The 12,654-nt window shown below is 38.5% G+C and overlaps 1 protein-coding gene and 1 non-coding gene across 2 annotated transcripts in view; one reads left to right on the forward strand and one right to left on the reverse strand.

Annotated features, from left to right (window-relative positions):
• The window catches only part of DMD (dystrophin), a 2,251,240-nt gene that overhangs the window by 489,050 nt on the left and 1,749,536 nt on the right, over window positions 1-12,654 (reverse strand). The gene's annotated exons all lie outside the window — the stretch shown is intronic.
• LOC116812330 (U6 spliceosomal RNA) lies at window positions 9,135-9,243 on the forward strand. The gene has a single exon (XR_004370637.1). It is a non-coding gene; the product is annotated as a U6 spliceosomal RNA (small nuclear RNA).

Raw genomic sequence — 12,654 nt, forward strand, 5'->3', positions numbered from 1 at the left:
TGTCTTTGAATTTACAGAGGCGTTATCAGCATCACTGGTAGGTCACATGGCATTTGTCCCAAATTCCTAACACTTGGGACAACACGTGACTGCTGAAGAAACTGGCTCAAATCATTTCACCCTGAGATTTTACTTGAAAGAGAATTTTAGCCTGCAAATCATCTCACATTGGACCTGCAAAATTCTTTCTGACTTTTATCATGATGGCTTATTTTTATGTTTTTATTTTTTTGAGATGGAGTTTCACTCTTGTTGCCCAGGCTGGAGTGCAATGGCGCAATCTCGGCTCACTGCAACCTCTGCCTCCTGGGTTCAAGTGATTCTCCTGCCTCAGCCTCTCGAGTAGCTGGGATTACAGATGCATGCCACCACGCTCAGCTAATTTTGTATTTTTAGTAGAGACAGGGTTTCTCCATGTTGGTCAGGCTGGTCTTGAACTCCTGACCTCAGGTGATCTGCCCGCCTCGGCCTCCCAAAGTGCTGGGATTACTGGCGTGAGCCACTGCGCCCGGCCTCATGATGGCTTATTTAAGCCAATCTGAAGCTTTAAATTATTGGCCCACTCATATTTCAAATTATCCATTCCCTGAGGACCCTGGTAGCATAGGTTGGAGCACTGTTAAGTGAAATGTCAGGAATTATTAGATGTGCTTAAAGGTTTCCCCTATTTTTAAAAATTAAGTGTGTATGTGTAGTGGGGAATGTCCAGGATGAAAGCTTGGCCACTCTCAAGATGGAAACAAACTGCTAGGCTCTATGTATCAAGGAGAAACTGTAAAAGTTTGAGTTACTTTGACAAGAGAGAAAAAGACTTAACCAGGGATATGATTAAGGCAGTTAAGATTGTAAAGCCTACAAGAAATAATTGATCAGTTCTTTCTTTTTACAGTGTCTCACAATCTGAGAATAAGAAGGCCACTCAATGAAACAGCTTTTAAATTCAGAATAAATAGTAAAAACGAAATTTGTCTTTCAGCGTCCCATTGCCACTGCAAGAGGTCACTGGTTAAAAGCTAGAGTACAAAATGTTACCTTTATTGTTTTTTTTCCATTACAAAAGTAGTACATGCTATTACCAGAAAATTTGTAAAAGTAAAAAGAAAGAAATGATGCAGTAACTGTTTGCCTTTTGGTGTCTTTTTATTTTCCATTTTTCTTTTATGTATACATTTCTGTTATTTTTATTTTATTTTCTAATACAGTTGTGATCATGCTGTAATTTTGAACTCAGCCTTTTCCCTTAATATATTACATGGTACAGTAGACTTTGATAAAAACGACCATATAAAGTTATGAATGCTATTAGTCTTTGCTGAGAAGCAACATAAAAGGTCACATTATTTATTGAGTGTCTACTATGTGATAGCCACGATGCTAAATCTCATGCCACTGTGTATTATCAATGTCGAGAGTGAATTTACCTCTTCTTCTTTTGGGTATAAGACATAATTCATTCTGTAAATATTTACTGAACATCTACTAAGTGCCACGTACCACATTAGGTACTGTAGAATATAACTGTCAACAAGACTAATACTATCCTGACCTTATAGAGATTAAGGTCTATCTTTTTGATTATTTATCACTCATTAGTTACACAAACAACTACTGAGCTGTTGTAATGTGCAAAACACTGGACTTTCAGATTAGATCCTTGGAAATCATCTTCAGAAAGGAGAGGAACTATTTATACTGACAATTAAATGCAAGAGAATGAATGAAACTTTCATGACTAGTTTGACTCTAACAGGCATGCATTAAGTTATACTATCAAGCTGATAGTAATAATGATACTAATGCTAAAGCTAATAGCAAACACTTGAATAGCACTTACTATGTTCCAGACACTATTCTAAGGGTTTTACAAATATTAACTGTTTGATCTTCACTGTAACCCTATGAAATAATACAACCATATTTCACTGAATTCAATATCCCATTGGTCGTAAGGTGCATTCTGATTTCAGAACTGTTGACATGTGGGTGGAAAAGTGTGTCTTACAATTGACCAAATATGTTACTATTATCCCTATTTTAAAGATGAAGAATAAAGAGAAAGAATAAAGCATCAAGTGTCTGAGTCAATATTTGAACCCAGTCAGTTTGATTTTACAGCTTTTACTCTTAACCACTATCGATATCATTTTGATAAGGCAGTTTTTAGCCCAGGGGTGTTGAGAGAAAAATTTAGGTTATGTAAAACAACTTAGGATGGCCAAACGAAGAGGAATATATGAGAGAATAATCGTTGGCAATAGCAGATGGACTAGACAGTTATTGGCCTGGGCATTTCTTCTTAATGGGTAAGGCGGTGTGATGTGTGGCTTGGAAGTCCAGAAACTGGGTTCCAGTCCTAGTAGTATAACTATCTTTGTGACCTTGGTTATGTCATTTGATCATTCTGCACCTATTTTATTATCTGTAAAATAAGGAAAGGGCTGGAATGATTCAATGTTTCTCAAACTATTTCTACTGCAACCCACAGAAGAAAAACGTTTTACATTGTGAGCTAGCATGCGCGCACGCGCACACACATACACACACACACACACACACACACACATGCATGCACACACACACCTAACAAATTAATCACCGTCAAAACAACACTTAACCTTGCTTAGGTAATGCAATCTGATATTTTCTAATCTGTTCCATTCCATTCCATTCCATTCCATTCCATTCCATTCCATTCCATTCCAGTCCAGTCCAGTCCAGTCCAGTCAAAAATTGTTGGTTGTAAGTCATTAAACTGATTTTAGGATTTGCTAATGAGCCACACCTCAGAGTCTGGAAACTACTGGTATAGATATTTTCTAAGCTTACCTCCAGTTAGGAAATTCCACAGCACAAGAGGGCTCCTGGGTGGGAGTGGGGCTGGGAACTTCAGTAAAGAGAGGGAGTTGACCCTTTTGCCTCAAAAATACTCATTTTCTTTTTAATTGGATCACGTTTTTACAACCTTTAGCAGAAACTTTTTGTTATTAAAGCATTTGGCAAATACAACATTAAGGCAAAGATTCACTGTGATCCATGGCACAAAGTTTAGTGTGAAATTAATTGGTGTGCCTGAAAAAGGCTTCCACAGTCACCTAAAACTGGAGAACTATAGACTCCTTATCCTCTTAGAGTCACAGTGTATAATAAAGGCTCCAAGAATTCTAACAAGAAATAAACTTGCTTATCTTTGAAACCTAGTGTTTTTCCAATCTTATTAATCAGTACTATTTTTTTCAAGGGACAGTTATCAAAACCTAATATAACATTAATGTTTTAAAGAACCTGGCTTGGAAAATATTCTTTTAAGGGAATTCTGGAACTTATAAACTATTAAGAAAACCATGGATTCTTTTTACTGTTATAGAAGGATTTCTCCCTTTACCCAAATATTAGTGATCTTTCTTGGTGAGAAAAGTAGAATTTAGAACAAAAGACCAGAGAATTGAGATAATGGTCAGGAAAAATCTTTAAACTCTTTTTTTTTGAGACAGAGTCTCTCTCTCTCTATCACCCAGGCTGGACTGCAGTGGCATGATCTCAGCTCACTGCAACCTCCACCTCCAGGGTTCAAGTGATTCTCCTGCCTCAGCCTCCTGAGTAGCTGGGATTACAGGCGAGTACCACCACAAACAGCTAATTTTTGTATTTTTAGTACAGACGGGGTTTCACCATGTTGGCCAGGCTGGTCTTGAACTCCTGACCTCAAGTGATCTGCCCCCCTCAGCTTCCCGAAGTGACGGGATTACAGGTGTGAGCCACCATGCCCAGCAAATCTTTAAACTCTTCAAAAGAAAAGGACAATATTCAGACTACTATGCCAACCAATAAATACTTTAGTACTCTCTTAATCACAGACAGATGAAGAGACTGACAACATACCTACCAATTATACATATATAATTATATATTAGTATATAATTTTAATAATTTACATGATAATTTTATTGTAAATTATATATATATTTAAAGTCACACTATTAGAATTTCTCCTTTTTCTTGGTTTACATTGTAGAAGTCAATTAGGAGTAGCAGTGTATTAAAACTGGAAGTAAGGACAAGTTAGTGTCTATCAATGGAGAAGGGTCATATTTCACAACGCTTTTCTCATTTGCTCTTAGATCTAAGATAAAAGAAACAATTTCTTTAACATGTAGAGATTGGGCCACCAGGAAGAAACAGTGAATTCTTTTTTTTAGTAAAAGGCTGCCTCTGTCTTCTGATAAAAAACAGACAGCTGGTAATGTAATTTCCAAATAATTTCCAAAGGGGAGTGTGTGTGTGTGTGTGTGTGTGTGTGTGTGTGTGTGTGTGTGTGTGTCAGAGTGAGAGAGACAGAGTGCATGCACGTGCAAGACAGAGAGAGAGAGAGAGAGAGAGAAAATAAGATAAACAGAGACAGTAAGCATGTTTATGTTGGGGGGTGCAATTAGTAGTTCCTGCTTATTTTTCTTTTCTTTGTAATTTCTAAGCTTTAGGAACCACCCTATTATTATTCATAGTAACCTGAAAGCACATTACTAAACATGTATCAACTCAGGCCTGTCTAAAAAAAATGTATCAATTCAAATTCATTTAATATGACCTTAGAGGGATATTTAAAACATATTTTTATTCATTGGTAGGGGGAAGCTGCTTTTATAGTAGCAAATACGTGACTTCAGAGATGTCCTGCTTCAAATATGGTGATTTTTTTTTTTTTTTAAATTTAGGGTCAGGGTCTTGCTCTGTCACGCAGATTGGAGTGCAGGGGCGTGATTATGGATCACTGCAGCCTTGACCTCCTGGGCTCAAGTGATCCTCCTGCCTCAGTTTCCCAAAGAATTGGGATTATAGGCATGAGCCACACCATGCCTGGCTCAGATATGGTTTGGATGGCACACCCAATTTCTGGTGCAATTTTCTAGAGGTAAGTTTGGCAATACACTTGAAAAGGCTTACGAATGTAAACATTCTTTAACACAACAATTCCACCTTTAGGCATTTATCCTGTAGAAAGAATCTGAGATATTTGTAAAGGTATAAAAAGGAAATTAGCCATAATGCTCGATATAATAAAGATTGTGAAATAATCTTAATATTGAGGAATTTAGAAGTGTGTTGGTACAGGCCGGGCGCGGTGGCTCACGCTTGTAATCCCAGCACTTTGGGAGGCCGAGGCGGGCGGATCACGAGGTCAGGAGATCGAGACCACGGTGAAACCCCGTCTCTACTAAAAATACAAAAAATTAGCCGGGCGTGGTGGCGGGCGCCTGTAGTCCCAGCTACTTGGAGAGGCTGAGGCAGGAGAACGGCTTGACCCCGGGAGGCGGAGCTTGCAGTGAGCCGAGATCGTGCCACTGCACTCCAGCCTGGGTGCCTGGGTGACAGAGCGAGACTCCGTCTCAAAAAAAAAAAAAAAGAATTGTGTTGGTACATTTGGTACAGCCACAGAAGAGAGTATTAGCCAGTCATTAGAAAAATGACTCTGTAGAAGAATATTTAAACACATGAAAATATTGTAAAGATAGTTTTAAGGGAAAAAAGCAGGTCATAAAACTAGCATGTTTTTATCTGTCCATGGTTTAAAAGAAAAGAGAGAGGCCGGGCGTGGTGGCTCATGCCTGTAATCTCAACACTTTGGGAGGCCTCAGTGGGTGGATTACCTGAGGCCACATGTTTGAGACCAGCCTGGCCAACATAGTGAAACCCCGTCTCTACTAAAAATACAAAAAATTAGCCGAGTGTCGTGGCGTATTCCTGTAATCCCAGCTACTCGGGAGGCTGAGTCATGAGAATCGCTAGAACCCAGGAGTGGGGAGGTTGCAGTGAGCTGAGATTGCACTCTGTCTCAAAAAACAAATAAATTAAAAAATAAAAACAAAGATAGAACCTTGATACACACACACACACACACACACACACACACCACAAGGGAAATACAGAAAGTATATAAACCAAATTTCTGATAGTGATTATCTCTGAGTCATAGGATTATGGATACTTTTTCTTTTCTTGTTTGTACTGTGGGCTTTCCAAATTTTTCTTGATGTGTATAGAGTACCTTTGTAATTTTAAAAAGTACAATGTAAAGAAACAACCCATCTTTAGTCTCACCGTCCTATTTCTTAAATATCCCTTAAACCAAGTTGGTATTTTCTTTACACCTGCAAGCAAAGCTTTTAAGCATATATTGATATTCCACATGGGCATCCAAGAGACTGATGACTTCCGGGGCTGGCTCCATTCAGGCAGGTAGATCAGTCTCTTTATGAATGCCTGTGTCTAACAGGCCTGACCTTTCTGGAAGTGGGCACTGATGTGATATGGTTTGAAAGGTGTGAGAATGCTCCCCTTGGCCCCTCAAAGTTCCTTCCTCACAGCTCAGAGCTTATGGCCGATGTTCTACCACCTCAGGCTTATGGATTTTCACGTTAATAAAATGCAAATAACCCAGGAGAAGTACACATTAAACTTTACCTATCACCTGGGTTAAATGAGTATATCATTTTCTGAAAATAGGTTTTAATGGATAAGACATGAGAATTCAGAGGGGGAGTCACGGAGAAGAAAATATGAATGAATATACCTGGTGTCTGAGGAGTAATTAATATTCATAATAGTACTATTTTTTATTTATGGTTTATGAGTCGCTTAGGAGTATGTTATCACATTTAATCTCAATTAAATCGAATAGAATGGCTGTCACCAAGGCAAGTTAAGTACACCAGAGATCCGGAAGGATGCAGAAGACAAAATCTGCAGCCTTTATCATTTTTCTAGAGCTGTTCCTAAAAGCCACGATCCCACTCATTTAGATAAACTGCTTTAACTTATCCCTTTTTCTTGGCAACTCCAAAGCATTGTGAAACTGTGTCCAAATAACTAGACCGCATGCGGTTATTAAAGTTAGAGCCAGTCCAGAAAATAAGATACTTCTTCTTAATCTATTATCGATGTATGACAAAAACACAGGACCAACACCTTCCAGGAAATTTTGTTCAAAAAGACAACAGCCAACTGAAGACACACATGACAGCATCTACTCAAATACTTTAAAGTATTTGTGAGTGTGGATCTTTTTATTAACCCATGGAGAATGGAAAAGAAAGGAAATGATCAGAAAATGGCAATGAAAGAATATGGCAGAAGAATGGAGATCATATAGAATTACTTCCTCTCTATAAAATATATAAATTAAGTAAAATTACAGTGCGATGCTTAAAAACACAGACTCTGGAGCCAACTTCTTGAGTTTGAATCCTGGCTCCCTCATCTACTAGCTGTATGAATGTGTGCCTCAGTTTCTTCATCATTGAAATGGGTATAGTAATGGTACCTACCTTAAGGGATTGCTATAAGGATTAAACTAGTTACAATCTGTAACATTGCTAGGCACAAAGCAATGGCGTTAAAATGATGGATAAACCCTCATATATACTCATATATGACCATAAGGAAATACATCAGAATGCTAACAGATGTTAACCCCATGTGGTAAAGTATGGCTTTTTAAATACCAAAAAACTCAACACATATACTCTCACAATCAAATAAAAAGTGCTATAAATTAACATTAATCAGAGGAAAACAGGTGCTTGCCAATTTAATATGCAATATTGTATAAACAGGATTTTCTAATACTTGAACTTTCAGTTAACCAACGTTATTTCTCTTAGCATTAATTATAAAAGCATAATTAATAAAATGGTAAAACCAGTAAATAAAAAGAATGACTAGAGATCAAGGACAAAAGGAGAATACAAGGCTCACGAATATAATCCTAGCATTTTGGGAGGCCAAGGCGAGTGGATCACTTGAGGTCAGGAGCTCGAGACCAGCCTGACCAACCTGGTGAAGCCTCGTCTCTACTAAAAAAATACAAAAATTATCAGGGCCTGGTGGTGCACACCTGTAGTCCCAGCTACTTGGGAGGCTGAGGCAGGAGAATCGTTTGAACTTAGCAGGCAGAGGTTGCAGTGAGCCAAGATCACGCCACTGCACAAATAGTTAGGGAAAGGAAATGCCCATAGGCTGAGGTTTCAACTTGGAGGCATCGTATTTATTTATTTATTATTGATACATAATATTTTACATATTTATGAGGTAATGTGATATTTTACTGGCATAGAATGCGTAATGATCAAGTCAGGGTATTTGAGGCATCCATCACTTTGAGTATTTGTCATTTCTATGTATTGGGAACAATTCAAGCCCTTTCTTCTTGGTACTTTAAAATATACAACACATTGTTGTTAACTATAGTCACTCTATTCTGCTGTCAAATGATATAACGTATTCCTTCTATCTAACTGGATGTTTCTACCCATTAACCAACCTCTCTTTATCTCCCCCTCTACCCACACACCTTTCCCAGCCACTAGTATCCATCATTCTATTCTATGTTTATCATCAATTTTTTTAGCTCCCACAAGAGTAAGAACATGCAATTTTTGTCTTTCTGTGCCAGGGTTATTTCACTTAACATAATGACCTCCAGTTCCAACCATGTTGCTGTGAATGACATGGTTTCATTCTTCTAGTGTTTCATTGTGTATAGATACCACATATTCTTTATCCATTCATCTGCTGAGATACACTTAGGTTGATTTCACATCTTTGCTGTTGTAAACAGTGCTGTGATAAGCATGCAAGTGCAGGTACCTTTTTGATATACTGATTTCTTAGCTTTGGGATAGATAACCAGTAGTGGGATTGCCAGATGGCAAGGTAGTTCTATTTATAGTTTCTTGAGAAATCTTCCTACTGTTACTAATTTACCGTTACATTTTCATCAACACTGTAAAAGAGTTCCCTTTCTTCACATTCTCACCAGAATCTGTTATTTTTTGTCTTTTGAATAATAGCCATTCTAATTGGGGTAAGATGATCGATATATCATGTGGTCTTGATTTGCATTTCCCTGGTGATTAGTGATGCTGAGCATTTTTTCATATACCTGTTGTCCATTTGTATGCCTTCTTTTGAGAACTGTCACTCATTTCATAAGGCAGGGAGTATTTAATGAATTATTTAGAGATAAATAATTATAGAGTCACAGTAACATATATTGAACGATCATATTATAATTACATGATATCATAATTATTAGCTTTATGAACTGAACTGATAGGCAGAAATTAAAAACTCAAAAGTATGTGTTTGCTTCAGCAGCCCATATACTGATATTGGAATAATGATACAGAGAATATTAGCATGGCCCCTGAGCAAAGTGTTCCATATTTTTCAAAAAGACTCAAAAATATTAATAAAATTAACATTTGAGAATATATTGCAGGAAACAATTATGCATTAGCTGGAGACTGGATAAAATGATCCAACTGGCCTTCCTCTTCCTAACCTTCTAAACTTATCAACCAAGTTATATTTCAGGATGATTTATGCTTCTACTGCATCTGACAAGAGATTATTATGGTTCACCTCTTAATTCTCTTGTTTTTTTTCAACTGTTAATTCTTATTAATCAAGATGCAATAAAGCTAAGTGATAAAAGCTGAAAATGACTTACTGGAAAGAAAGTGCTGAGACGCTGGACCAAAGTCCCTGTGGGCTTCATGCAGCTGCCTGACTCGGTCCTCGACGGCCACCTGGGAGGAAAAGGAGAGAAATGATGTTCTCTCATTCTATATAATGAGGAACAATTAAAACAATGTATCCTTTCTGATAAGATACTTTGAGTCTCCCAGGCTGAGAACACTAAAGCAACATTTCATAACCCTAGTTTTAATATTTGCCGTATATAGTATTCCAGACTCGTTTTTATCAATCCAAGGCTAAAAACAAAGGATTTCCTCTCTCGACAATGTTAAAATGAGATTTTTTTTTTTACAGTCAACTCATTGGCAGACACAAATGAACTACTGCTTCAATTAGTACCATAAAAAAATACAAATCTTTACTTTCACAAAAACATTAGGGAGAGTGACATTTGGTATAGGTGACTACAGAATCTCAGAAATGACATGTCTTTAAGTCTTAGGCTATTGTTTTTGATGAATTTTTAAAGAAGCAATATTGATTAATAGATAAATCATTGAGTGATATTTAATTATTGATAATTATTAACCAATGGTTGATTAATATTTAATTATGGGCTGGGCACAGTGACTCACGCCTGTAATGCCAGCACTTTGGGAGGCCGAGGCGGCTGGATCACTTGAGGTCAGAAGTTCGAGGCCAGCCTGGCCAACATGGTGAAACCCTGTCTCTACTAGAAATACAAAAATTAGTCGGGTGTGGTGGCGCACGCCTGTAGTCCCAGCTCCTCGGGAGGCTGAGGCAGGAGGGAGGCTGCAGGGAGCAGAGATCGTGCCACTGTGCTCCAGCCTGGGCAACAGAAACTCCATCTCAAATAAAAGATTAATTAAGTATCAAAGAAGTACAGGCAAGGCTTAAATTTGGGATAAAATAGGGTGGGTAGTAAGATAAAACTAATTTTCAGATTTCAGTTTTCAGTGGACTTGGAAATTATTGAGAAATATACCTTTAGGGGGCATGCAGTGAAAACTGCCATTCTTTTCTTCCTATTAGGTTTTTCCATAATTTATTGACACAGTGTGCTGTCAACTTAGTGAGTTCTATTCTTGGTGGGGAAAAGGAATAATTTTATGGGTGACATGCTATACTTACTCATTTGGCATTTTGCCAATCCAATATAAGTGGTGGCTCCAGGCATCTTAGCTCTCTAACTCTGGATTTTGATTTAGTTGTGAACAGTCCATGCTAAACTAGGGGTTGATCAGAGCTTGCACAGGGCAATCAGAACTCAGGGGGTAGTTCCTGTGGTGTGCAGAATTCCCGAGAGGTAAAAATTGATGTTAATCTCATCAGAAAAGTGGCTCAGGTAGTCTGGCCTTCCAATATCAATTAAGTGCCTAGTGTATATCCGGAACAATCTCATTTTTTCACTCTCTCCCTAGACTTGCCCATTTTTGCTTGGCCCAAATACGTGGATAACCAAGTGGGGTTTCCCTACAATGCAGGATTTAGTTTATTTTATATACACAAAAGCATGAGGGACATATCAAACCTACCTTCCCAATCTTATGACCCTGCACTCCCAAACTCTACCTGCTAAGCCCACCAAAACTACCTGCCTGTCCTGCACTATTTCCATCCACTATAACTCTTGTGTGTGGCTTCTTCATGCTGCTCCTTCTCTCGGCAATGCTCTTACCCCACTTCTCTCCCAGATCAATGCTGTTAGTGTTTATATGTTTACTTCCCCATCTCCCAGGTTAGAATTAATGGTTTCCTCAGCATTCTAACAGTATATGGTTTATACTTGAAGCACTTCTATCATATAATTCATTTTAGTTATATGGACATGAGTGTGTCTTGCAATAGATTGTAAACTTCTTGGTAGCAGGGGCCATTTTTTGTTTACCTTTCTCTTCGAATGTCTCCAACCCTTTCTGCAGGAGGCATAGAACCCTGCACATAGTAAATGGTAGCAAATATTTGTTTAATGACTAATTGACCAAACAAATGGATAAATGAGTAAATGTGGTACGTGTGTGTGTGTGTGTGTGTGTGTGTGTGTGTGTGTGTGTGTGTGTGTATGAGAGAGAGAGAGAGAGAAGAGAAGAGAAGAGATGTGGAACAAACAAGAATGCCTACTGACACTGACTGCACTGACTGCAGGTCTGTAATGGTTAATTCTATGTGTCAAGTTGACTGGACTATGGGGTGCCCAGGTAAACCACTATTTCTGGGTGTGTCTGTGAGGGTGTTTTGCAGACAAGATTAGCATTTGGTTCAGTGGATTCAGTAGATTGCCCTCCCCAATGTGGGTGGGCATCATCCTATCAGTTGAGGTCCTAAACAGAACAAAAACGCATGTTCCTTTTTTCCCCGCAGGCCTGTTTGAGCTGGGATGTCAGTCTTCTCCTGCTGTTGCACTGGGATTTACATCATCAACTCCCCTGGTTCTCAGGCCTTCAGACTGAGACTGAAATTACACTACCAATTTTCCTGGCTCTCTAGCTTGCAGATAGCAGGTCATGGAACTTCTTAGTCTCCAACTGCATGAGATAATACGAAATTTTATATATTCACACACACATATACATATATATATATACACACACACACACGCACACACATAGGTATACATACATACATATATATGTATATTGTTGCTTCTATTTCTCTGGAGAACCTTGACTAATCAATGTCCCTGGGTAAATTATTCTTAACTTTCCTTATCAGTAAAATGTGGACGATAATATAACTTATAGGGTTTTGTGGGAATTAAATAAGATGATACATGTAAAGCATTTAGCCTAGTTTCTGTCACGTGGTAATTGCTCAATAAATGTTACCAGCTACTGTTCTTGCTGCTATAAGGTTAATAAAAGGAGAGGAATAGGCCAGGCGTGGTGACTCACACCTGTAATCCCAGCACTTTGGGAGGCTGAGGCAGGTGGATCACTTGAGGTCAGGAGTTCGAGACCAGTCTGGCCAACGTGATGAAATGCCGTCTCTACTAAAAATACAAAAATTAGCTTGGTGTGGTGGTGGGCATCTGTAATCCCAGCTACTCGGGAAGCTGAGGCAGGAGAATCACTTGAATCTGAGAGGTGGAGGTTGCAGTGCGCCTAGATTGTGTCACTGCACTCCAGCCTGGGTGACAGAACAAGACTCCATCTCAAAAAA

This window comes from Hylobates moloch, unplaced genomic scaffold (assembly GCF_009828535.3).
Source record: "Hylobates moloch isolate HMO894 unplaced genomic scaffold, HMol_V3 SCAFFOLD_7, whole genome shotgun sequence".
NCBI classification, from domain to species: Eukaryota; Metazoa; Chordata; class Mammalia; order Primates; family Hylobatidae; genus Hylobates; species Hylobates moloch.